Below are 26,480 nucleotides of genomic sequence, written 5' to 3'. Positions count from 1 at the left end.
ATTCATCCCACTGACCATAATTCAGTCTCCTTATACCACTACCTAAAAAAAAAGGAAATGTTAGAATGTTATTTACTTTTTTGTTTGTAGTCTGTTGTGTTATGTTAATGTAGTGCATTTTTTAACCTTGTGGGTTTTCATTGTACATATTGTTATGCACAAAAAGCAATCCTGTCCAAATGTACAGCTGTGTTTTATTGTTATGCCATGATGGTAAGTGTGTTGCATGAGGCAAAGATAAAATGGCATGTCTTCACACACACACAAAAGAATACTCCATGCGCCAGTTTTTAAGAATTAGTTTTGTCTGCTATTTCTAAAGGCTGATGTAAAAAGCAGAGCTCTCAGTGCAAAGGAAGAAATGCGTAAACTGTATATTCCATCTTAAAAATATTAAAGTAGTACTGCACTTCACAGTTTGTAGTAGTGTGAGACAATAGTCAATCCTGGCCTTTGGAAGTCTAGCAAGCTGGAGCATGAAAACAGACTTTTTAGAGAAATAGTTCCTTCTGCTCTGTGCTACAATTATATTCAATATGCATATTAAACTTTTGGGGAAAAAAGCTTTCTGGGATACATTTTCAATGTTCTAACTTAAAATTCATATTTTCAATTGTTTTAATATATCCTGTTAAAAACACAATACAACCCTGAAGCAATATATGTGTAGACGCACACAAATATACAGATATGATACAATGTGAAAACCAGTAGGTTATAAACGAGGTTCTGTAATAATACAGGCTTTAAAATAGTTTAAGTTTTGTGCTGATTACATTGGGTATGCCCCAGTTATGTGTGTGTTAGGAATATATACATTAATTAAATAATAATTTAGTAGGAAATAATGTGTTCTTTTTTATTTAATTTGCATTCCAAATATCAATACAGGCACAAGAATACATAGTATCATTCTTGAATCCTAGCAACCTTTAACTAAAAGATTTGGAATCTTATTTTCATTTTTACAATATCATTATTCCCATTTTAAATGAAGTGGTTTGCTTTGTGAATACTGTGGTCTGGTGGACCTTTACCGTTCTTGCAAAACCAGCCTGCAAATCTAGCTGTTATCGTGGAAAATACCCTGGAACATGGTGCATGATTGGAAAACCGTTAAGCAGGGCTTAATTTGCTGCTAATAATAAGAAGGAAGATCATGATGATGCTGATGATGATGATCATGATGATGATGAGAACAATAACTGCCTTGTGCTTTGTGATTCCATGTTAAAGTGCTGAACCCAGTTGTTGTTTTCTTGCGAATGTTACCATTTTATGGCCAAAGCTGGACTTATAATCCAGTCATGTAAACCAGTTAATAGAATACCGCTGAGAGCCGTGGGCTACGGCGTCCTCTGCGCTGACCCTTGGCAGTAGTCCTACATTCCTGCTGCCCTTCCGTGGCCGCCTCCACCTGTCAACTTTCATTGCTGTGCGATGAAGGGGTTTTCCTGAGCAGCATCTCCAATAAATTGCTTTCTGCTCGCAATTTGGGCTGCTGGGGGCGGGGGGGGCTCGAATCGAGTCCCGTTCCCCTACGGATACGATTTACAAATCTTCAGGCGACTTTAAGCAAATAATATAGAATATAAAAGTGCAGCATTAACGGGTGTTTCACTTCAGAGAGATGAATTTAGGCGTTGAGACTGATTGCTGATATTGTAATGGTATGTGGTCACTGGATAAAACATGAGGAGAGTCCTTTGAAATCATGCTTGCGCTGGACCCCTGCTCTCCACGGCAGGAGGGCTATTTTCAGTCTGGATGCGTCAGTTTGGACAGCTGACCGGCAGATTTCCGCTTTAGACAGCAGTAGAAACACATGTCACTGGTGTGTCTTTCATAGAGAGGCCACATGGAGAGAAACTCGTTGCCCGTTTGTGCATTATTTATGACATGCCCTTATAAAAAATGTCGAGTTACGCACTACAGTGTATTTTGTCAGGAAGAGTAGAAGTCTTATCGTATATTATGTAAATTTCCACAGATCAGAGCTGGACATTGCTTTATGTGCGTTTTATTCTTGCTGTTTTTTGGACATTTCACAAATAAATCCAAATTGTTGCAAAAGTAACCTGACATCAAAGGTTGAATTCTGCGAGTCCCTTTGAAGGTAGCACTGTTATTCGGGCTTGAACTGCTTATCCTTTTCTCAATAGCTGTCCGTCGGTCCGTTTTCTTGGATAACATTGATTTTCAACTCCTTAAAAAGTGTCGCTTGTGATTTTTTTTTTGGAAGATATCATAAAGAATAAGAAGCCTTTAAGATACCGAAGGATTTTGTAGGTTCTTCGCTCTAAACAACAGTCTGTCCCCCTCTTTTTTTTCTCTAAAAATGAAAGACAGGATTCATTTGCAATGTAGTGATTAAGGCTGGACAGGAGAAGAGAACAGGCGAAAGTGGTTTGGGGTTGAAGTAAATGGGGTATCCACAACATGTGCCATTAAATAGATTCTGAGAAAAAAAAACACATTTTGCAGAAGTGTAGATAAAGGTAGCTCTCGCCAGTTTAGTATTTGGTTGTTTATTTTATACTGAAATAAATGCAGACGTAGAAATGTCATTATATTTTTTCTTATATACGTTTGCTTATTCATTGAAAGTATAATACTTCTGAAGTGGAGAAAGTGATGAAGAATGACATGGACTGATAGACAGACCATAGACCATGCACACGATGTCGAAATATGTCTTTTACGTTTCTTATGAAGTGTTTTTTATTGTATCGATTAATTTCGGGTTTTCTCTCACCCCTGCGCTGAAAATATTCATAAAGCATTTGAGCAAACCCGATAATTACCCCGCTGTACCCAATAACGAGAGGATAATACCCCATCACACTTTTTTAAATTGTATTTTACCAAGTAAATTGAGAACAAATGGTCAGTATTACCTTTCTGAGTGTCCGATAAAAGGGCTATACGGAGTTTACGTTTAAAGCACTATAGCAATTCTCATTTCAAGGAATTCGGGCACGGGATTCTATTCACTTATTTCCAATAAAATATTTTATTTTGAATGCTGTTAATTGTCAAACATTTTTAAAAAATTGTTGACATTAAATTGAGCAAAAATGAGAAATCTACAAAATCTAAATAAATAAAATCTACAGAAACAGCTAGGTAAGAAAAGTTTAGAAATATGCGTGAATTGTGTTTTTTTCCCCAGCATAATAACAGCAATGTTTAGTTTTGAGTGTCACAAATTTTAGATGACAGAAATCCATCTTAATGGTTCAGTGTATCTTTCCTCTCTTCCGCTAAAATAACCCATTACGTGCACATTTTAGTAAGACTGTACACTAATTACTTATTTTATTTACATATTTACTTTTGCCTAAAAAACTAAATGATTGCGTTTAATTTCGGAGATACATTGTTCATCATTTACTTTTACAAGTTTCAAAAATGTAAATTTTAAAATTATGCCTATGAATTAGCATGCACAATTCATGCAGCACAGAATCGACAGTATTAAAGTGCAGTATCATTCAAGTTCTTTTTCACGATAAAGAACTAAAAGTTATTTACTACTACAAAAACATTGAACATCGAAAAGTGTACTTGGAGTGGAAGGTTAATTAGCTCCGCAATGGTTTAAATTTAATTACGGTGAATTCTAGGGTCCAAGTCAAACGCATTGCTTGATATTACTATATACTAAATACAAGCATTTTCTTCCCGACTTCATTGAAATAACGTAAGTTATCCAAACAATAAACTATTAAATGCTCTCTACTGATTTTCGTATTAATTAGCAGTGTCTCCTTTTCTCGAAGTGTGAAACGTTCGAATTTATGATTTGAGATTATTTGTGCTTTTTGGAGAAAACGTTAGTTTATAATCTAATTAGTTCTTCAGACGCCCGTGTGACAAAGGAAAGATGAGAATTTGCGCAGTCTTAAACTTTAAGTAAAAGTACTTAATGGTGAACCTGAATAACAGACAACAATAGTGATGATTATCTGAACAGAAAAAAACGTGATAAAATCAAGTATTTTTTAAGTTCAACGTCTATCCCCGGAGCGAGTCAAATATTTTACTTTCTTAATTCTTACAAATGCCAAGTAGTTTCAATAATAATAGTGAAGATTTCGTTGGATTAGCATATATTAACGTTTTTGGAAAGTGTTTTGCTTTCGTTGTGACTTTATTTGCCCCATGCTGTATAAATAAGAGGTGTTTTGACCGAGATATCAGGATATGCGTCGTACATCAGAGACTGTGATTTTACATCATCATTGTATATCGTTTTAAATCAGATATTTTATGTAGCTTAATACGCTTAAAGAAGACAGGCATCATTTAGAAAAAACGGCACAAGATGATCAGATTAAATATTTATTATGTTCCTTGGTTTACAAATACGAGGCGAATTCTGATAGCGTTATTTTGGGGTTAATAGTTCAACATGAAATACCTTCCGTGTGCTGAAAGTATTATTCTGTGGGTATTCATTAGTGCTAACTGATTTTTGAGGTACAAAAGTGCAAAGAAAAAAAAACTTCCTTACAGAGGCTAGTCAGTATTTAAATCACAGAATTCACCTGCATCGGAAGGTATTGCGAAGCAAGAAATTGCTATTGAATATTAAAAAATATCTTGAGCAGCATCGTAGCGATCAAGTTTCAATACATATCACACTGCTTTCCACAGCTGCAGAAGAGCTGAACTGTGATATTAATTGTTCTGATTGTTGTTTTGCATTTGAGATTGTTTCAATTAATTTGATTACTCTGGTAATTATTATGTGAAACTCTTTAATATAGTATTACATTCGTTAGTTTTATGAAACGCATCCGGATCGTTTCTAAAGTTTCATGGATTGAATTCCCATGAGATTAAAGGCTAACGAAACGAAAATAGCGTCTACCTTTACCATGATCTATTTTCTTAAAGCATATTCTCTTAAAGTACTTATAAACGCGCTCAGTTCTTATATGGTGTATTTTGTACTGGTAAATATACATCTTCGGCCAGCTAAAGATACATTTCTTCGCGTCCACATTGGTTTTCCGTGAATTTGCATATATGCAGATAATGTGAGTAAGCAATATGGATTTTCTATTAACCCGAACGGTGAAGTTGAGTAGGAAATCCAGGTGCTTTTGAAAAATTCGACGATGCCGAGTCGGAAGAACCGGCCTGATGAAATTTCACTTGTGTATTTGCATATATGCAAATACAATTGGCCTAGTTTCCGGGGTTTTGCTACGACACTTTTCACCGCGCTGACGCGCCTGAAACATCAGACGGAGACTGCACGGGTCCGAGGTGTAGCCTGACGTCAGGTTTCTGTGCTACTTGTCGGTCCCTGTGGCCACAGTGAACATAAGAGGGCGCTGCCATTGCACCTGGGAGCATGGGCGCAAACTATTCTGTCCCATCATCTCCCACCACGGCCAATAGCCTTGTATTGTCCAATTCTAAGTCCTTAAAGCAAAAATGAAGCACGCTCAAGTGCGATAGCCGCCAACCTCTCTGACCTCGTCGTTTGAATCCTCAGAATTCAGTACTGAAATGCCCACTTTCCAAGGTGGAAAATTAATTTGATAATATGACTGTTACACAAGCTAAGCGAACACCTGTTAAGCTTTACAGCGGCGTTGAAGAATCGGATTGACAAGATATCGTGTCCGTTTTCTCTTTCTTGTTGTTTTTGGCCTGGTCCAAGTCTTGCTCCTTTGTGTTTATTTTAAGTGAGACCACTGTGGAGTTGCGTGCCCCCTATATTAATATAATAAAATCCCTAAATCCTCAGAACTAAAACGATCATTATCCCTTTATAAAGTTGCGAGACAAAAGCAGACTGCGGCTTTTATCTTTAAATGCTCTCGCCCCGCACTCATTTCCTCCCAGTGCTCGGCTGTGTGTTTTATTATTGTTATTCTGGGATGGCACGCGCGGTGCATGAGGCACAGACAAAATAACGGGGCTGCGTGCGTGTGTGTGTGAGAGAGAATACACTGGTTTACCTGGGTCTGGACATTTCGCGGTTTACAATTAAATTCTTGGCCATATTAAATCCGCCAGGGACGGTCTTTGAACCTGTATATGTGGTACTGCGTCCCGTGCGCAGCACTTCTTGAACACCACCGTTTCAGCATTGACTTTGCTTTCACGATAAATAAACGCACAACATTTAGTGTATGCTCCAGTAGCAAAATCAGCGGTTTATTTTCTGTTTTGTAGCGATTATTTTCCCTTAGGTGTATGAAATACATTTCGTCTGGGGTTAGGTTTAGATTGCTCTTTATTCCCTCGCGTTCTGCCGGTAAAATAGCCTGTTGGTCAATTTCGGTTCCCTGCGTCCCTTTCTAAAATTCTGGTGGCTCTGGGGTTTTCAGATCCCCCAAATTATTTTATTCGTTGCCCATTATTACAGGGTTTTAATTTTGTCTTCGAATGGCGTTTTGTGTCAATAATATGTACGTGCGCCCGCATATTTCTGTTTGAGAGGGTACGAACCCCGGATTCAGTGCGTGCTTTGAAGATGCATTCCACTTCAAACTGATTTCATTGCAAAAACAAATACAAAGGTGGGTTTAAAATGTTTTCAGTTCGCTCTTCTTCAAATAATATTACAACTTTTCAATTACTGACATTGTTATTTAAATGTTTTTTTTTTGGGGGGGGGGGGGGGGGGGGGGCGCTTTTATATACCAGATGACAAAGGCGAGTAGTCCTTAAATTTAAAGATGTCAAAAGTGGGGTGCCATCTGTATTCTTATAGACAGTGTATGGGTGTACTATTAGAGTCAGGGTCTCCTGAGCTGTTTCTCTACGCGCCCCACTCACACCGGTCTCTTTATTACCTCACTGCCCCTCTAACTCTACTTGCACTCTATTTTCTCGCCATTCATTTTTACAATCTCCTCTTCCCAGGAGAGCAGACACATCGCAAATCCTGGAGATCCTCTCTGTCTGCCTTTCACGGAGCCAAACAGTATGATCTGTTTGAGGCGCACATATTATTAGACACTGTACTACACACGTGCACACACAAACACATACAGATCACAAATCGATGATATGCAACTATGCAAGATGTAGATTTGTAAACTGTGGTTTTATTCGGCCTTAAAATCATTTTGAGTGTGTGTGTGTTTCAGTGATATCTATGCAACACATACACAGAAATAAACAGTGCTCATGCTTTGATTTTACAGGTACTATGCAAGCGAATTGGTCAAGGCGTTTTTTGACATTTTTAATTCCATCTTTTGGTCACATATTATTATTATATCATGTTTATTGGTCTTAACTTATTGCGGTCTTCATTTCACGTATTAAAATGAGATTAAAACACGCACGTCATATTTGTTAGTTTATCAGTTCAAGTCCTTCCGCTTCATCGTTAGTACTTATTTCGTTGTGGTCCGACGCACGGAGGTATATATACAAAAGAAAAGGAGATGAGATTAAATTATATGTAAACAAGAAGGCTGTTCATTCAGCTAGCTTTCCAGCCCTCTCCCATGGAGTGTGACAGGAGACAAGCGCACGTTTTTAAGATTATGTAATACACGCCTTTACTTTGTTATAAATACACACTTTATGCCAATTAGATTAATCTGCGTATTTCATATGACGAGCCCCTAATGTTGAAATAAATAGGAGAAAATGTATTTACTCTAGAAAAGTTTTTAAGGTAATCGGGTACAAAATAAATTCATCCTGATGTATACGACTCCTTGATAACTTTTACTGTAAGTAGTTACATTGGCTACATGAGCGAAAATGTGTTTTTAAAATCCGCTAGAATTTTTTCAGTTACAAAGACCAGAGTATAGGCAGCACTAACAGTTCCCGTCTTGTGTGAAACAACCTAATTTTCTTAACCATTTTGGATCTTAAAGTTTACCTTTGTTGCCCAATTACGATTTTCTCAATTCCACATTTTGCCTACGATTTCTTTGAACAATTTCCTTTGGAAGTCGCAGCTGTGTGCATTAGTGTTGCTTACATTTTTTAAAAATGTAATTCATGGAATAATTAATGAAAATAATTATATAGGTGGTGTTGAGGCCACCTCGGAGCTCAAGTTAGTTGAAAAAGTGTTGCGAGGAAGAGAGTGCGAGAACTTGTCCATTTCTTTACTGGGAATCAACAATGGAATTATCATGACAAAGGACATTGGGACACAGAGGTTGAGTTCTAGAATATAATCTTTCCATTTTTGGGAAGACCAAGCTTTTTAAACGGCATTTTGTTTGGGGAGGGGAAGGGGGGGACAAACCTGTAGAGTACTTCGCCGATCTATACTACAGTTGTTACTATTGATCAAATGTCACCCCTTTGAACGCAGGCGTTTGAAAGTTACACCATTTATCGGGAATAATCTAAAAAAAAAGCGGCGGGAAGCCCTTTCAAGGACTGAGGTTTTTGTTTGTATAACTTTAAAAAGATAATTTTAAAAAAATAGCACTGCATTAAGCACAGGTAAAAATAAAAAAAAAATCTTAATAAGCGTATATAGATGAAAAACAAACGTATTCCTCAGTAAACATTCATCTGTACTATCCAAAAAAACAAACACGCTAAAGTTCATTAAATATATTGCACATTTTGGGCGACAGAAATACAAATGAAATATCATTGAATGTGGTCGTTCGTAAATGCAGATGTTGTCTTTGCGAATTGAAACGTGTCTTCACGCAACCGAAGAGTGCAATACTTTGGTTTGGTTTTGACCAGACGATGTTTTGTTGTTGTTGCTTTCGGATATGGTACGATTATAATTTCAAGAAATTATTTTTTTTTCCATTTCATCTTATGAAGGCTGTAAAATCAGAAGCGCTCCTTTAAATCTTGTCTAGATTTAAATCGTCGCATGCAGGTTTAGGCTGTATTTGCAATATGGAAATAATTAGCTGTTTATCTACCACATTTTTAGAGCATTATAATTACGCACGTAAACACATATGTGTGTTTTTATCCATAAAAATGCTCCTTTACACATTACTACGGAGGGGATGTACTAACTATAAATACACACCAGGAAGTTTAGGAAGCTCATGCTTTACCTTACCGCAGTTCGAATAGCCGATATAAACCTGGCTCTAATCTACACTCAGAAGGAGCAGACACGATGCCTCTTCGTTCCGTATTGAAATACAATATTCTGTATATTTATGCACCGCTTTTCTGTAAAAGTACATCGTAGTATCTTAAATCCCCTCAGGTCTCCCCTCTCCCTATCATCGCTTCACAACCACCCTGGGACCCACAGTCTTTTTGTCTTGTTAAATCTCAGCGCGGTAGTGTAGGATTGTACTTTCTCTGATCCCTACAATCAGCTAAAATTTAAATCTTTTCGCTCACATTTTCTCTCTTCAAATCGAGTATAACTATGTACTATAACTACACACGTGTCTGTATATGTTGCAGTGTGTTTAAAATACTATTCTAAATAGCTATTTATTTACATGCCGTTGTGTTACGATTTTTTAAATGCATCATTTTAACAAGTCTTTAACGTTTTACAAAATCGTAAAACATAATGGGGTTGATATTAGAGTGTGTTATTGTTTTTGTCATCTAAACCCTTATACTTTTACAACACAAACTTGTGAACAACAATTTGTCTCTGCCATGCTAATATCAGAACTTACTGTTAATTGCCCGAAGGCAATTAAATTTTTTTTCGGTTGGGGTTTTTTGTTAGTGCATATGTAATAAGCTATCTTCTAACACTGTGCGTTTTAAATTACGTACATGTGTGTTAAAGCTAAGGCTGTGTGTTGTATGTATATAACATATACATACATTACACATATGCACATAGTAATTTTTGTAGGTATTTTCAGAACCCTATTTCAAAAAGTTTTTCTAGGTTTTTTTACACCTAAAATCTTTCAATTCTAATGAACGATTCAAAATTGTGTATTTTAGAGTATGTGTAGAACTCCCCGAAACTATATATAAACGCCGCACTTTTGCATTCCTGTCCCCTCGCAGTGACATCGGTAAAGTTTCTTAAAAAGAAAATATTTAATGAAAGAGTGAACAGACCGCAAAGCGTTCCTTCTCTCTGCACCATTCCACACGGCTATGAACTTTCACTGTTTTTCTTTTAATCAAACTCCGTGTGTTTTACTTTCTGTTATTCCTAATTCCCTATTTTCAATCCGTGATCATCACTTTCCTCTTTTTTCCCTCTATCTATCCATCCCTCCCTCCCTCTTTCCTCCCTCCCTCCCTCTCCCTCTCTCTCTCCCTCGCTCTCTCCTTTGCTGAATCTTATTGATCCAGAAGGTGGCTAATTAGCCCTTCCCGTCGTGCCTGTGTAATGAAGCACATGCGCACTGAATTAATCACAGCCATTTTTTGCAGGAAACTAATTAGCAGGAATAAAGATCCAAAGAGTTTTTTTTCTTTTCAATCACCAGATCTCACTTTCACCTCTTCCTCTCTCCCTCTAACACAAGACACATCGCCTGCTTTGCATCCAAATTATTTTTATATACCCTTTACAACTAATACTTCTTTTTTTTACACTCCTCAACAACAATGATCTTTCTTTTACCATTCTAAATGCAAACTGACCAAAAGGGACTGCCTTGATGGGATCTTTAGCCAAACCGTCTCTATACTGGATTAAAAAGCGAAGATCACAAAGCGGCTGCAAAAAAATTGTAAGTTTCAACTTTGGGTTTTTCTCTCTCTCTCCGATTCATTTTTTTTCAGTTTTAATACTAACAGAAGGTTTTTAAATATTTTTCTTATTCACTGCGAGGGTTGATTATTCCCTAATTTTGGAGATTTAACAGCCGATCGCAAGTTCTTTTTCATGCAAGTTGCTCTATTTATTCTCTGTTCTGTTCGTATCGTTACCTGTGTTTACATCTGGGTACGTCCTGGCTCCCCTCATGACTGGAAGAAAAGAAACGGGGAAAAGACACAGCGATTCCTTCTAAATGCTGCAGACCACAAACCGAGGATTTTTAAACAGAAACGTGCATTTTGGTGGAAGCAGAAAAAGTGAAAATAATAGCATTTAAAAATGACGTGTTTTGAGGAAGATCGCGGAAGGAAGGGGTTGTGTTGAGCTGTCGGAGGGTAGCGGGAGCTGCACATGATCGTAGCCAGGGAAGGAACAGATTAGTCCAGCTTGTGGGTCCGTCTCTGTCCGGCGAAAGGGAAACACCGTCTGTTTTTCCTTACTTTCGCGAATCTGTCAGCGCGTCCTTTACTCTTCTTTCTTCTGTTTTCTTCAACCATACCATATTTATATGATCCTTGGTTTTTATCACCGAATTCACTTTTGAGAGTCCCGTTTTGGTGGCGATTTTTCCCCCCGCTGTATTGTGCATTTTCAATCAGTTCCTCTACTTTTTCTTTCTCTGTGTTCCACTTTCCCGATCTTTTCGTTTATTTTTATTCCTGTTGGATATTGTGAAGGGTTGTTAAAGTCGATTCTTGCTGATTCCCTGTCGGAGTCACATGTAAATCGATCGGTGTGTGTGTGTGTTTTAGTGAGTGTGGGGGGTTTAAAAACGGAGCCCCGGGTCTCCTTCATGACAAGAGCGGAGCTGCGAGACTTCGGATACGGGAAAGCGCAAAGCCGAGTGCCGAGAGAGTGTGGGCGTCGGGTCGGGGAAAGGAGAATGGGGGAAAAAGTGGGGAAAGGTATTGAGACAAAGAACAACAGAGAAACGAATACGAAAGGGTTTTGGATTTTCAGTAAAAAAAAAAGAAGAAACAAGACAAGGCACAAAATCCCAACTGGAATAAAAAATAATAATTTGAACCTACTGATAGCCAATAATAAGTACAGAAAAAAAATAATAAACGATGAGACACATTAAGATGAGAAAATACGAAGCGATCGTTAATAATAAACTTATTTTTTGACAAAATTGGGAACAATTAGGAGAACTTAGAACGGTTACCGGTGGGTGAATCTAGTAAGCGCAAGAAGAAACAAAAGACAAATGTTTTGACGAGGAAAATATGAAATATTAAACAAAGCACCGGACACAAAAAAAAGTGTAGGGGGAGAGGCAAAAAAAAGCAGTAGTCGGATAGATGGAGGTAGAGACAGCGAGAGAGGAAGGGGGAGTCAGACAGGGCTGGAGAGAGTGTAGTCCCTCGGAGATACGGACTGATAGACACGAAAGAACGGAAATGTTTCCCACCATGCGTACGCACAGAAACTCGCACACACAACACACAGTCTGAAGCTCAAAAAGAACTGAAAACAAAGATAAGATATGGATTTAAACGAAATGCGTTAAGAGAACCGAGAGACCGAAGACCGAGGTTTCGAGACAGACGGGCGAGAAAAGCTGTTTGAGAGTGGAGGGTAGGATGTGCAGGGTCTTGGAAGAATTGAGAGAGAGAGGTTGAGAGACTGGGGGTCAGACAACAAGAAACAGGGGAACAGGGGTCACCGAGTGAGTGAGAGAGAGATAAAAAGAAAGAAGGATAAAACCCTCCATTAACAGCCGGGGGGGGAGAGAGAGAGGAGGGAAGGCGCGGGGGGGGGGGGGGTTGTGATGTTGAGGGGTCACACGAAACAGACAAGAGAGAGATTGTGGGGGTCAGCGACTGAAAGATAAAAAGAAAGCCTCCAGTTGGTCAGCGAGAGGGAAGCTGCAGCCGAAGTATTTCTGGGGGTACAGTACATGGGAGGAGGAAAGATACCTGAGGAGGCTCTGGCAGTTTTAGGGACTGAGGAAAAGAGAGAGGCGTTGGGGGGAGAAGAAGGGTCAGGAAGCAGTGGGCAGTAGAGAGGGGGATCAGAGGAGAGGTCAGGAAGCCAGGCAGATTGCAAGACCTTTCAAAGGCATTCTGACAAGAAGAAGGCAAGCTTTCACATGCATAACCCAGGCCAGTGCATTATTTAAGACTTTTGCCTAAGAAGAGAGAAAAATTAAAAGAATTCCCCCCCCCCCAAAAAAAAATAAAATAAATAAAATTGAAATCTAAAGAATCGATTATAAAAGCCAAGAGAGCCTTTTTTCTGCCTGATTACTGATGATATCTTCAATATTCAGGAAACCTTCATTTTGGAGGAAGAAAAAAAACTCAGGAGAGGGCTTGTAACATTTTCTTATTCAGAAATGGTCTCTCCCCACTCCAGTTTTTATGGAAACAAGCTGGAACTGAGGGGTTACAGATAGGTCTGGATTTTGTGTCTTTTCGGCACGGCCTCTGAAGAGCTTCAAAGTTACTGCAGCAGCACAGAGAGAACATGGGGGTGTTAATAATCACAGGCTTCCCACAGAAAAAGGGATATGGCAAGTCATGGAAGCTGTGCCCATGGTCTCATTACCTGTGAGCTTTACAAACAAAGGAAACAAAATGCACAACTACACCTCAGTAGACTAAATCAAACACAGCATGTATATCGTGGACAAACGCAACCTGTTCAATTTAATATTGCTAATACAGTCCATCCGCAAATACTTCTATTATACCTTTATCAGATTTATGATTTTTTAATTCAAATGGTATATTATAAATGAATAATTATCATATGTCTTATTAAAAAAGCCATCTTATGATAGAAACTTATTTCTATACAGAACACTACAGGGGAAAGGGAAAATCTTTATTTTCGTTCTTTCTGTTGCATTTATGTTCCTCAGTTGTAATGTCACATAGTGGTTTGCTTATAATTATATATATCATTCATATTTTTAAATGTTAATTTTATGCTTTTGGGGTGCTAGTTTTTTTTTTTGAAGATCACATATTTTATTACACAAGGTTTTTCTTAGTTACATTAACCAAACTGTGTGTCTGCATAATTGTGGTTTGTAAGATGTAGGTTTAACGGTGTGCATTATAATGGAGGGAGCACATGCATTAATAGTGGTAGTGTTGTAATTGTGTCTAGGTCTCATCTCATCTCATTTTCTAGAATTTTTTTTCTTTAGTAACGTGAATTTAGCTTTGAAAATTACATTAATTTATTCATGTGTCTTTGCGCTGCAACATAGCTCTTTTTGTTGAGCGGGCTGTTTGGGTCCTTCCTTAAGCATTTAGGAGTACTGTGGTGTGGGCCAGTGCTGAAGAGATTTGTTACTAAAGATATAAAGTAGTCGAGCAAATCCTTCATTTCACAACATTAGCTTTTGAACTTGTTGATAATGGTGAGGTTCAGGATTTGTAGAACATGAAATTTTTTTAACATGGTAAAGAGTAGAGCCTCAGAGGTGAGTCGTGACCCTTTGCTCACATTTATATTTTTCTATTATTATGCTATTGTTTTCTTAAAATGCAAATATATCCCCAAAGGCAGGTTATTGCAATTGGAAGTAATGTTACTTTAAGAAAAGACTTTTTAAAAACAGGTTTGTTTTAGAGAAGTATGATTTTAATCAGTTATTTATTCTAATTCTTCAGTGGTGTATTGACGCATATAAATATTTTATCGTGTTACTAAATGTGTTTCTGCTCATGAATGTGCTTTTATTTCTATATGTACCAAACTGTCTTTCCATCCTTCCACTTTTGAATATAAATTAATGCTTAGATGTGTGGATTGTGAATTTCATTTTAGTTGAAAACCTTATGGAAGCATTTTCTTAATTTGCCATCAACAGTATATATTGTACGTCAGGGTGTGTGTCTTCACAAAATTACTTTTAATTTTTTGAAAGCTTTTGAAGACCGGTCATTGAGCAAAAATAATTTGTAATATTTGTGCTGTCTTGTAGTCAGAGCTTACAGGTCTAAATCCTGAAGCAAGGTTACTCGCAGGGTGGTGTCAGCAGTGTGTTCTGATATTTTAGAAGAAAAAACATGGTGCGAAATTCTGTGGATGGAATAAATAAGCTAATAATAATAATCTTAACCAGCACGAGAGAGAAAATGGGGAGATAGAGGCAGTGGAGGTTGAAGGTGCCCTTTGTGCATTTATAATGTGACACCGCAAAAAAAGGGTACACTGTATATATTTAAACGCTTTCTTCTTTGCATCAAATTGGGTAACAGTTTTAATCATGAGAATTTTTTTTTTTTTAGTTTGCAGCATTAAGTGTAGAGAGAAAGGCGAAAGTGAACTGTGCCTAGGCGTAGTGAGGGAGTCCTGTTTGGTGTCCTGCAGGACCCCGCCGGCGTGGTAGGAGGAGATAGTGTGCCCTGCGATGTGCCGGCTCTCTCTCTCGGTCTCCCAGGGGCCGTGGCTCCAGTCTGGGCAGAGCCCCAGAGGGGATAGGAGGCAGGGTGCAGGCTGTGGCCTAGACACCCTGTGCTCTTGCTCCCTCTCTCTCCCTGATGGCTCTTGTTTTGCCCTTACTTTTGAAAGAACCAGACCGAAAGATTCTTGTTTTTTTTTTTAATAATTGTTTCTTAATTCCGGCTCTTAACCTGCATGGCCGCCCCCCCCCCCCCCATTTTAAAAGCACAAGCCTCTTCTTTTTTTTTTGAACACCGAGTCCAGCGTCCAGCGGAAACGCTGCCCGGTCCTCCTGTTGCCATGCTGGCGCAGTGCTGTGAGTGGCAGGTGAAAGTGGTTTTGCAGTGAAAAGGCTAATTTGTCACGATCTTGCCATCCGTCTTGTCTTTCAGTTCTCCTGATTTTTCTCCCACACTTTTTCTTCCTCGGACCTGCTGTTTTGTTTTTTTTTTCCCCTCCCTTTGCTTTTTTGGGGGGGTATTTTGGGGTTTGCTATTTTTTTCCTCCCCCCCCCCACCTCCTCCCTCCGTTTTTTACTCACTCTTCAGTGGGTTTTGACTTTTGTTGGCCTGCAGGTAGACCCCTTTCCTGTTGAGATTGTCATGGATTATGTAAAAAAACAAACACGATTTTTTTTTTCATAAATCTTCTTTTCGCTGTAGGGTTGAGTTAAAATTGGGTTAGCAGGAGCAGTGGATCCAATTACAGCTCTAGGTTTTGAATATGCAAGGTGCTGCAGACTGGACCTGTTATTCCAGTTGTTACAAACTGAAAAATAATAGCGTACGTGTCAGACTTGTCATTAAGGGGTGGGCGGTGATGGTGATGGTTGTCGGGGGGGAGGCGGGTTGTGTAAAATGGGCCTGATGAACAGTACGATGCTTGTCTCCTGTGTCGTACCTGTCTTGTGGTTTATGCTCAGTGGCACAGATCTGCAGCCAGAAACCCTTTCCTTTCTCTAGGTCTTGCTTGATCTGCCAGCAGCGCCTTTTCTAATTATTTTTCTTCTTCTTCTTTTTCTTGTTCTTGTTGTTGGTCTTTTATCTCCTTGAAGTGAAGCTGGCAGGAATTCTGTGGTTTGCTGTTACACAATATGTTATCATGTTCGTAATCGCTAACTCATTGTGGTGGCGTTGGGGTTGTAAGAGGGGGTGATAACGGTGTAGCACGTTCTGCCTTTGAAGCATCTTGCTTTTTATACCCCCTTCCACGCACAGACAGACACAGCACCACGTCGTCTCACACGAACACATACGCACGGATATACTTTAAGTCCAGTCTCCCGGGTTGTGTCTGCAAGACGTCTCCAGATTGGGGGGGAAAAGACGCAAAACAAAGCAGACTTCACAATCTGTCTTAAAAAAAGGTGGAAAAAATCTGGAAACAAACTTGTAATGATCGATTTGTTAAGGAATAAAAGAAAATAAATACAGCAGGTGGAACTGCTCGTGTCTGCCTGCCTGTATATTAAACGGTGAATGCAGAACACTCACTGTAAGAACAAGAAAGTCAACGTGAAACAGGAATTCCACTTTCTTGATAACAAGCTGCTCGACCACATTTCGTTTTAATCAGGTAACGGCAGCGACTCTGGAGAGGCATGTAGTCTCTGCTTGTTCTTTTTTTTAATGAAATCTTTTAAGAATTAAAGGAAATAAAATCTAACACTCATAGGCTTGTGTGAATATGAATAAACGTGGTTATTTATAATTCCTTATGACACACAAGATGTGCATTCCTTCTATGCATTGCTTTGTGATGCAAAAGTATAATTTTACATTAAACTGGATGTGCGTTTTGAGAAAAAGCTCCTTGCTTTAGTTCCACACGACCTTGAACTGAAACTGTGTGAAGGTAGTCCCCACTTTCTCAGCACTCGATGTGCATTTGTAAAAAGTCAATCTTGTGATGCAGTAGCTGATATATTATGGAATAAAAAAATGCATCTCCTTGCTTTCATTTTTGTATTTTAATGTTTCACAATTCCTGTCAAGAGCAAACCCCTTCTCTGTTTTGCGTTCTTTCATTTACGGTCGGTTTCACACAAAAAAAAATGATTAATGCTTATTCGCTGATTAAAAACGAAACGATACAGATGAAAAGAAATCCTAGCTCGCCCGTTCGGGAGAAAAAAATAAATTGACAGGTATGGAACAGCAAGGAAAGAAAAAAGACTTTGTGGTCTTGCATATGTTTTTTTTTTGTTAAAACCAAACTGGAAAGGTGTGTTGCAGTTGCTCATGCCCACGTGAGTCCTGGCGCTTCTGGGGGGCCTGTAGCGAATGTGGAGGCGCACGCTCAGAGAGGACAGGTTACCCCACTGTGGGAGCAGGTCGGAGAACGCGGGTCTCCTCTGCGTCTCTGCGTGGAGAGAGGCCTGACTGTGCCTGGAGAGAGGTGCCTCCAGAGACTGCCCAATTGAACTCTCCAGCACCCTCAGTATCCCCCCTCAGGACCTCAGACCAGGCATTCCACCCTTTACACTTGAGCTTATCATCACAAAAGGCAGAATGCATAAAACATGGAGGATATATAGACGGAGTCGACTGAGGTCGCTTTTCTTTTTCGACCACTGAGCTGTGGAACAAAGCGTGGGGCCCCTGGCCTGTGACTTTGACGCAGTTCTTTTCTTCTTCTTCTTCTTTTCTAAACGACGGTTGGTTCCGCCGACCAGCCTCCAACCCTGATTTTTGTTTCTGATTATTTCGCTTTTTTGGGGGGGGGGGGGAAGAAAAAAAAAACCCAGAACGTGTATTTGTTGGTATTTGGATTTTCTGGTGCCGCGCAACGCCGTCGCAGCCGCAAGCTCGAGAGTGACCGTTGTGGGCCCGCGGGCTCCCTCTCTGTGCGGCTCGTGGGCAGTCGGAAGGGAGCGTGGCTTGGAAACGTTTTGGGGGGCTCTGGCGTCAGCACGGCACAGGACTGTCAGTGACGCTGCGGCCTGCCGGCCAAGCTGAGAGAGAGCCAGTTCTCCTTCACAGAACTGGGCCGCGGAGCCCGAGCACACAGCTGGGACAGCAGCAGACGCTCCGCATGTCATGACCAGGCCAAATTTTACACACAGCAGGAGCCATCAGTTTCTAAATCTCAATACGAGTGATAGTTGGAAGAGGTGTTTGTTTTCGTACAAGGCATGTCCTAGCTTTGGCTGTTGTCCGACCAGCTCTCTTCTGCAGAGCGATCCAATGGTAAATGCCGCTAAACTGTAAATGACGGAAAACCGATTTTTGGCAGCGGAAATGCACTCTTATTTTTGCCACTTGAAAAAACGAAAATTTCATTTCAAAGCGTGGGATGTGAAACGGAAACGTGTCTATTTGTTTTTCCCGTTTGTGTACGGCTGTCACAGGGGAGGTGTACACTTTCGTAATGAATTTATTTAGAAATCGAAAGGCGAGAGATTATTTTAAAATGGGAAAGGACACGCTCGGGAGATTCGCTGAATTAACGTTGTGCTTGTACAAGGGGATATATACGCCTCAGACTGTGCAGGACCCAAGACTTATTTCCCACAATTGTAGCTGTGGTACTTGTAGTGCAAGACTGGACCCTTTAGAATTACCTGGGGGTGATTTTAAGCTGCAGAGTCTTGTGAATCCCAAGAGCTGCTGGGAAAAATGACACAGCCCGCGTTCCTCATAGCCCCTGCCCACCAACACAAATAATCTTATGCTCGTTTCGGTCCTGCATCTGTCTGATGCGTGCTCCTGCCGGTGATGCTGTTCGGCCTACTCAGGCAGACAGTGACTTTTGTTGTCCAGGACGGCAGCTGGCGAGTGAGGTGACGAGGACAGATTCTGGGCCTGTCCTGGTCACGGATGGCCTCTGTTCCACCCTGAGCTCAGTTCAGCCTCCGTCATGGGGGGACCTGCGGGGACAAAGCCACACGCGCTCGCTTCAGAACGTCTTCCCCTGATCCTTTATAAAAAACAACCAGAATCCCCCAAATACCTGTCTTTCTTGTTTAAATTTAAAATAGGTGTTTTCTTCACAGTATTGGGTCGAGATTTGAAGGCAGCACATATGTGTTCATTGATTATCATCTCTTAATGTTTTTTTGGGGAAAAAAATCCATTTGCAGTGTTCAGCCCACTCCATTTTTGCTTCTAGCACCATGGAGTACAGATTTAGGGTTTATTTTTCAGTATTGGGGCTTCTCAAGTGTAATGATTGACACATTTTGGCAAAGCTGGGTTTTCCAGTGTTTGTTTTATATTGGATGCATACGTGTGTATCGGTTTTGAATGTGTAGGTTATAAAAGAAAGATGAGAGGTTTGTAATAGTTTTTCCATGTTAATTATACTGCTATATATAACGAGGAAAAAAATCATTTAAATGCAATTTACACATTGGATTAGAGAGCTTCTGCAGCATGTAGTACCTTTATCATTTTATGCAGTTTTATTATTTTATTATTTACAGTTATGTTCAAAAATGAGATCTGCATGAAATCCATTTTGCTTTAGCCAGCTGAAAAATAACGCATGATCCTGTCCAATGTAGTACAGTAGCGTGCTATGTACATGGGATTGTAGCAGTGTTTTTGTCAATGGTTTTCCACCGTGCAAGGCCATAAATAACATTTCTTGTTCTTCTGTCAGTTGGGGTAAAGCACATGAGCAGCCAGCGAGTGTTGTGTTTGTGCAGTGCGTGTGTGCGTGCGTGTGTGTCTGCCTGTCTGTAATATGTGTGCGCAAATGTACAGTGTGTGTGTGTTCAGTGTTTCCCGGCTGCACTGAGCTGTTGGAATGCGGAGTGGGGGTATGTGGACCCTGCCAGGCCCATGCCATTTCCTCTCCGTGTACCGCACAGCTTATCCTCTTCAGGATTAAAGAGAGAAGAAAAGAAAAGAGGGATTCGGGGAGCCCCCTCCCCTCCATATATATAAAAAAGAGTCTTCCAACAACACACGCGATTCACTTGCAAATGTGTGGCAGACTGTCCGGGTTCCCCATGGGGCAGGAGGAGAGAGAGGCAGGCTGCTGTCTCCGGCCCGCGGCCTGCTCCGGTTGCCTGTTGCAGGCCTGCAGGGCTCCTCTTTAACCGCCAGGCCGGGCAGGTTCCTTTCGTTCACTTTCTTTTCTCGTCCTTTTTTTTTTTCCGGATTCCCGCTTGAAGAAGTTGATTCGAGTTTGATTCTCCTTATTTATTTATTTTTAAATCTCGGGGGCTGGATGTGGGCCCCGAGCTGAGAAGCGGGGCCTGTCTGCGCCGTGGCGTCTGAGGGGGGGGAGACCGCGGCGTTGCCGGGGACGCCCTGTTGGGGCGCGGGGCGCGTGTTTGGTTTGACATCCCGGGGGGCCGGCCATGGCACCCCGCCCCCACCCTAGCTGACGGAAACAGCGGGGAATGGGTTAAAAGGCAGACTCCCCTCTTTGTCTCGGCAGCCCTCTCCGCTATTGTTGCCGTGGAATTGAGCTGGCTGCACCTCACTTGACCACAGCAAAGCAATAAAATGGCCTCTAAGTGCTGTCGCCTCGCAAGCGGTCTGTCTTCGTTGGTTGGGATGAGGGCGCACATCTGTGTGTTGTTTTCTCCACATCCGTGCCGTATGTACACACTCACAGCGCATGTAATCATGAATATCCACTCTATAAATTGCGCATTGGTGACTGTTTGTAGTTGCTTCACCTAACTTGATATTTTTTCATTTTAAGTAATATGAATTTAATTTTAAAGGCCTCACAATAAATTAAAGGGTAATAGAACAAGGTTAATCATGTACTTATTTCAGTTAATTGAATCAACCTGTGTTAATCTAAATGTATAAATTGAACGCAGAAATGAGCGTTTCCACTCAGTGCTGACTAGAATACCTTTCTTCACATCTGTAGCTTTTGCCTCGACACATGCTTGTAAACAACATTGATTTTTTTTTAACTTGAAGGAAACACCTGAGAGTTTCAGATGCATGTTTTTTGCTGACATATTTGACTAATGAAGTCCCAGTGTTATAAAAATTAGGCGAGTCACCTACACCTCACCCAGTCACGAGACTGACTTTTTTTTGTTTATACAAATCTTGCTTAAAATTGTAAAGATTTGTTTTGTATGCAACGAAAACCCCATTATATGTCCATTATATATTTTTGTATCATGACGTCTACTCTTGTGTACAGAACTTGTTTAGATCCAGCACATTTTAATAATGTCCTGCGTTGTGCTGGTATATTATTTTAATGATTCCCTTTCCAGCGTCCAAATCCAATTTCTTTTATCCCTTATTATCCTGTTGGTACGGGAGGATAGGTGGAAGTGAAGCTTGAGAGAGCTTCTGCAGGGCCTCATTATTAACGTGGAGGATGAATTATTGCGTGTTTGTGTTTTGACGTCTGGAGTTTCAGTGAGACTGTGGGATCTGTGTGATGGCTGCCACATAATTGGTAGTGTCCAAAGCCCCTCTTGGGTGTAACCTGTTTATACCAAGTGTCTTACAGACTCTGTATTAATTGTTATATATTAAATCAGGCACTTCCTTGGCATTTAGGAACCAAATTATAACATCACGCTGTCCTGTCTGCAGGATGTTGTTTGCCAGAAGTTTGTACTGCTTCCCCTTTCATTATTTTTCAGGAGAGTGGTTTGCCAGTGGTGGCATTTTTTGATGATTTCCAAAAAGTCAAGGGAACAATTGTCCTTCACCTCTGTGAGTTCTTAAAGAGATTCAGACCCCAAAGACTTGTGATACATTGGAGGTGGCATAGTGAAAAATACCCCCCCCCTCCCTCCCCCAGAACACTAGACTGCAGTGCTGTGTGGATCAGCTTTATATACCCAAGAAGAGGAGCGTAAAAGACACACATACTCACACAGGCCTGGCAAGACAGTGGGATCTTTTGCTCCAGTGTTGACTTACCCCAGACCCCTGCATGCCAAAGCCTGCTGCCTTATTGTACACTGTGCTGAGAATGTGCACTGGGCTTTAGACATCAGAAATTGCCCCCGCCCTCCCACTTTCCCATGTGGGATTCTGTTACCCTTGAGGGATGTCACATTGGAGGAGGAGGCGGAAAGGGTACCTCTCCTGAGTGACACTCAGCCTTCAGGAGTTGAGCGTGGAGGTTATGGGTTGTGTTCAATGTACAGTTTAGGACAAAGAAGAGAATTTGGTCCATAATATTTCCATTTTGAAGAAAAATGGAGTCTGCTGAGCACATAAAAATCAATCTACATTTTAAGGTGTTTTTAAAATTGGATGTTTGTCCGGACCTCTTGTTCAGCAGTGTTAGAATTTTTGTGTTTTGCCATACAGTATATTTATGGTTACGTTTTGCAATTGAGTTTGTGCTTTAGAAAAGACTTGATCAACTATATTTAATATTTCAGAAGGCTTTTTGGACTTGCTGTTACTAACAGTCACCTTGTCTTGTGCCATTGCCAACAGCTCTAGAATTTGAAATCTCTTTAATGGTTTGTAAATAAAGACTTTTTAATGAAAAGTAGAACGTCAACACACATCGCCATTGTTGTAGAAATTGTATAGTGGCACATCATTCCGGGGTGCAGAGACTAGGAATGAATGTAGCTGTCAGGATCTGTTTTAACATGGAAAATGAAGAAAAATGGAATTTGTTTTTACAGTATTAATAGGGAAGGACACACTAAGCTGGTGGTATGAAAATCATTTTATCAACAGTAATATCAGCGGGTAATTCAGAGTAGTAGCTGGATGGAACAAAGGTCAAATGAAGGTGAAAACATACCAGGTGTATAGAAATTATTTTTTTATTTTGATTGCTTATCATGCACATCTGCCTTTGATTGTGTTGTTTGCATACACACGGCAACGAAGCCCTTACAGCTTTCAATAGATGTCAACAGAAGGAAAGCTTGTGTTAGTCACTCAGTGACCTGCATCTTTAGGTGTTTCTTTTGCTTGTTCTGATGACTCAGAAAAGGGTTTTAGAGATCTCACTGAAGCAACAATATTAATCTTCTGTGGTTGTTAGAAATGTCTTAACTTTGCTACAAATTAGTAAAACAGTTCTAAACCAGACCCAAGTGCATGAATACCATTTATAAAGCCCCAGAGTCCTCAAAACAGCCTGTTTAGACTGTTGAATTTTAGGCTGTCCTCACACGTCTCGTGGCTGTAAGGTTGTACTCCTGTTATGTTCTGTTCTGCTGAGCAACAGCAGTAAATAAGATCACATTTAGACTCCTACTGCAAGTGAAAGTTTGGGAAAGTGTGTAATCTTTAAATCTTCAGGGCTGTCAGTAAGAGATTGCAGGCTTATGCTGTGGTTCTGTCTGGGTTTATACAGTGCTGTCTACCTGAAACAAGTGAAGTAAGCTCACTGAGCAGAAAGGAAAGTTTGCTTGGGGGTTGTGTTTAGAGATCTTCCTTCTGATGAGCTGCCAGTAGGCCTTACCTAACTCCCCAGTCCCTGCTTTCCCAGCACATGGCTGTTTTTTTCACTCTCCGGATGATTCCTGACTGGAGTGTCTGTGCAGAGATTCCCAGGGAGAGCAGCGAGTGTCTGCTTCTTGTCCTGGCACAGTGCTCTTAGCCTTTAGGTGACTCAGGCTCACTGTTTATCCTGGAGAGGGAGGGGGAGGAGAAGGAGGGCTGGGGTGCGAGGGAGGGGGTGTAGGCTGCAGGCACAGTTTTCATCACTTCCTTCCTTCCTTTAAGATTTTATGAATCACAAGTGTCATAACAATTGGGGAAAAAAAAGAAGCATAAAGGTCGTTAAAAACAGAATGGCACAACTAGAATAATGACATGTACCCCAAGGGCAGTGAAACTGCAAGGGATTTAGCGAACACTTATTAAATAAAATGTGTGCATATAAACGTACCTGTTTATATTCTGTACAGCCCCATTTTCTGAGGGGTTTGCTTGGCTAAATAAGTGACGAAGCCTAAGCAAGCATTGGCATGGAGTTTCCACTCGTAATTTGTTCTAAAAAATGCATTAGTGCCCCTTCATCCCACACACACGCTTATAAAAATGTACCTTCCTCAATCTTTTCATTGCACCTTTAAGCTATAACCACATTTGACAAATGTGTGTGTGTTGTGGTTTAGTCACAGGGCGTACAGTCCAACACGCATCGCATCTGCACTGCCAATTTCTTTTGGCTGCCTGGGGACTGTTCTGCATGTTTCTCGGCAGGTTCACCCAAACGCAAGGGCATGCTGAGTAGAACAGGGGGCTTTTCACCTCTCTCCAAGAACTGGTTTCGTCAAGTAAGGCCCTTTTCAGTTCCTGATTCCAGCTGCCGGGCCTGACCAGTTAACCACCTGTTTTGAAGCGAAACTGAAATACTGCTGTAGATACGATAATGGAATAACAACAAGTCACCGCAATAAATTCTGTTTCAGGTGAACCCCAAGCAGAACAACAGCAACAATGACAGACACCAGGAGGGGAAAAAAAGTTTTTAGAAAAGAGCACAGACTTCACTAGAATATACTGTTTTTTTCGGTCTCGTGCTTCATTATTATCTTGTTTCTGCGACAGCATTTAGATACAGACTAGTCTTCAAAGCGACGGGTTCAGGGAATATTTCAGGTTGCAAGGATTGCTTCCAAGTGAGTCGGAAGTGATTGTAGATACTTGAGGATACTCAGTACAATCTATCTTTATATCTATAATATATCTATATACCTTTCTGCTTGTGCCATTGTCCCACCCCAGCAGTATTAAATTGCCCCCCTTCACACCCCCAGCAATGTCAAAATACGAGCAGAGCATCCTGTGTCGTTCTGATGCCCTGCACTTCCATCATAATGTGTTTTAACAACCATGCACAGGGTGACAAGGGATTTGGGAAGGCTGCCACTGCGCACTTTGCTAAAATAAAGAAATAAAATTACACCGAAATTAAATATATCAACACGACATCAGGACACGCAGCCAAGAAGAAAAGGAGCAAAGTGCAATTAATCAAAGTTAGCTTCTTTTCAGGCTGGGAGGCAGCGCTGTGTGAATGTTACCAAACTCAGATGGTTAATTATTGGTAATATACAGTCAGTCAAAACGAAAGGCGCAAAAAAAAAAAACACAGCGGAATAAATAATCCGTCCTCCTTCAGTGTTGAGAATATTGACTGTACTGTGTATGGAAATCGGAGTGAGAACATTCATAATGCTGAGTTCACAAGATACAGGAATCGCAAGCACTCTGAAAAGTCAATCTTAATCCTTCAACAGGAAGCAGGAGGGTGTTCTTTCAGACGTTCCCATGAAACAGGAACTGTGTACCTAGATTACAGAGCTGAGCGGGGAGCGGGCTGGGTGCCACGGTATCTAGCAGAGTGTCTGCCCTGGTCGCCCTATAGGAGAGCTGCCCAGCCTGTGTGTGGGTAACATGGAAGCCCTCCGGGGGGAGAGGTGGAGCCGATGCAGCTAATGACTGTGGCTTGTGTCAGCTTGTTTAACACTTGCTTGTGAGCACATTTATATGCAAATGCAAACGACCAATTGTCTGGTTAATTACAGCAGGTCTATTGTATCAGCGCCAGCTAGTAAAAGCAGGATAAGCATTCAGTTTTGGGATTGTGGACTTTCCCTGTTCTAGGTTTTTTGGGGGGCATTCCCTTTGTTAAAGGTTTCTGTTTGTTTGCAGCACCTTTTTTTCCCCCCCACCACCCTGAATTTGAATGTCGCTGATAAATGTGCGAAACAGTGTGTACTTGATTCCTTCCCCATAGTCCTCCTCCTCTTCCTCACTGGTGTGATTCCGGATTTCTGTGGTCAGACGAAGTAGTCTGTCAGCTCTCACCCTCCTGCAACGAATGCTAAATTAATTACTTCGGGTGCTAAAAATGCATTTAGGTCACATTTTAATTTCATGCAAATTTATGAGCAGACAGAAGCAAATATTAACTGTACAGCCACAGGCAGCCATTGGCTGGGGACAAAGGTACCTCTTTTAACTGACAAATACAATCAGTTTCCACAGACAGACTACAGCCGCTCCACATTTGCAGACAAGGGAGGTTACCAGGACGAGTGACAGCCTGGTTTGCAGAGCGAAGCTGTACAGTGCTCTTGAGTAGGCTTCTGTGCCAATCAGAGGCACTGTGAAGAGCACGTGCTGGACCAAAACACAGAAGAGCAGCTACAACACTGCTAGAAAAACACTTAAATGCCTTTGTCTGGCTCTTTAGAATCTGTATAAAACTATTGATTTCCATTAAATAATACCAGAAATAAGCCAGCCCTCAGTCCTAACACCCATAATACATGCCATAAGGCGACCCTCTCCAGCACAAGGCTATTGGCAGCTGTTCTGTAAATAGAACTAGAAGTGGATTTCTGTTTGTAATTGTGACTGTGACAAACTCGTTTTCAGGAAAATCCTTGCTTGCATTCACAGTTTTTAGCAGAAAAGAGCAT

General features: G+C 40.7%; 1 protein-coding gene and 1 long non-coding RNA gene across 9 annotated transcripts in view; one reads left to right on the top strand and one right to left on the bottom strand.

The window, feature by feature from the left end:
* zfhx3b (zinc finger homeobox 3b) overlaps positions 1 to 26,480 on the top strand; it is a 371,071-nt gene that overhangs the window by 182,119 nt on the left and 162,472 nt on the right. For 4 of the 8 annotated variants that reach the window (XM_088614175.1, XM_088614174.1, XM_088614173.1 and 1 more), the window contains exon 1: positions 10,224 to 10,640. The exons of 1 other annotated variant lie outside the window; for it this stretch is intronic. The gene's annotated coding sequence lies outside the window, so the exon portion shown is untranslated. Of the gene's footprint in view, positions 1 to 10,223; positions 10,641 to 26,480 lie in introns of those variants that run through there. 3 more of the 8 variants (XM_088614177.1, XM_088614176.1, XM_088614172.1) reach the window with 2 other exon arrangements.
* Positions 846 to 12,387, bottom strand: LOC148644423 (uncharacterized). The gene is made up of 2 exons (XR_015928730.1): positions 10,840 to 12,387; positions 846 to 2,332 (listed from the first exon to the last, which is right to left on the bottom strand). It is a non-coding gene; the product is annotated as an uncharacterized LOC148644423 (long non-coding RNA).

Source organism: Lepisosteus platostomus, chromosome 20, assembly GCF_059453375.1.
Source record: "Lepisosteus platostomus isolate fLepPlt1 chromosome 20, fLepPlt1.hap1, whole genome shotgun sequence".
Lineage (NCBI taxonomy): Eukaryota > Metazoa > Chordata > Actinopteri > Semionotiformes > Lepisosteidae > Lepisosteus > Lepisosteus platostomus.
This window is presented reverse-complemented; position numbering and strand designations above follow the sequence as displayed.